Consider the following 593-nt stretch of genomic DNA (forward strand, 5'->3'; position numbering starts at 1 on the left):
TCGCACCGAGATCGGGAAAGTAGGGGTAAGCGGACGGGGCTCACCTTCTAAAGGTAGAAGGGGGAGGATTGGTTTAAAGATAATTTAAAGAGACAGGGTACGTACCATGGGTAACTCAACAGCGAAGGTTCGTCTGGCCAACGAATTAAAAGAGCTGTTAAATACACAAGGAACAGGAATAAAAACTAAGACTGCAACTGAATTCGTTGAAGTTATTGCCCAGGCTTGTCCTTGGTTTCTGACAGGAGGTTTTCTCAATAACAATGATTGGGATTTAGTTTTGCAACAGCTTCGCAGGGCTATGTTATCTGGAGGGGATTTCTTATTGTAGAAAAGTGAATATCATGAAAGGTGCCGCGAGCTGGCTCAGATTAACCTGAATGCGGGCCATCAACGGCGAAATGCTGAAATGTTAACAGAAACTGGGCAGTATGCCACCATAGGCCAACAAATTAGTTATGACCCAGGTGTTTATGCTCAAATAGCCTCAGCTGCGGTCCATGCCTGGAAAGCCCTGCCCGTTTCTAAGACTGAAGCAAAAATTTCCAAGATCTCTCAAGGGCCCTCTGAACCTTATTCGGACTTTATAGCCC

This window comes from Marmota marmota, unplaced genomic scaffold (assembly GCF_001458135.2).
Source record: "Marmota marmota marmota unplaced genomic scaffold, marMar, whole genome shotgun sequence".
Taxonomy (NCBI): Eukaryota; Metazoa; Chordata; class Mammalia; order Rodentia; family Sciuridae; genus Marmota; species Marmota marmota.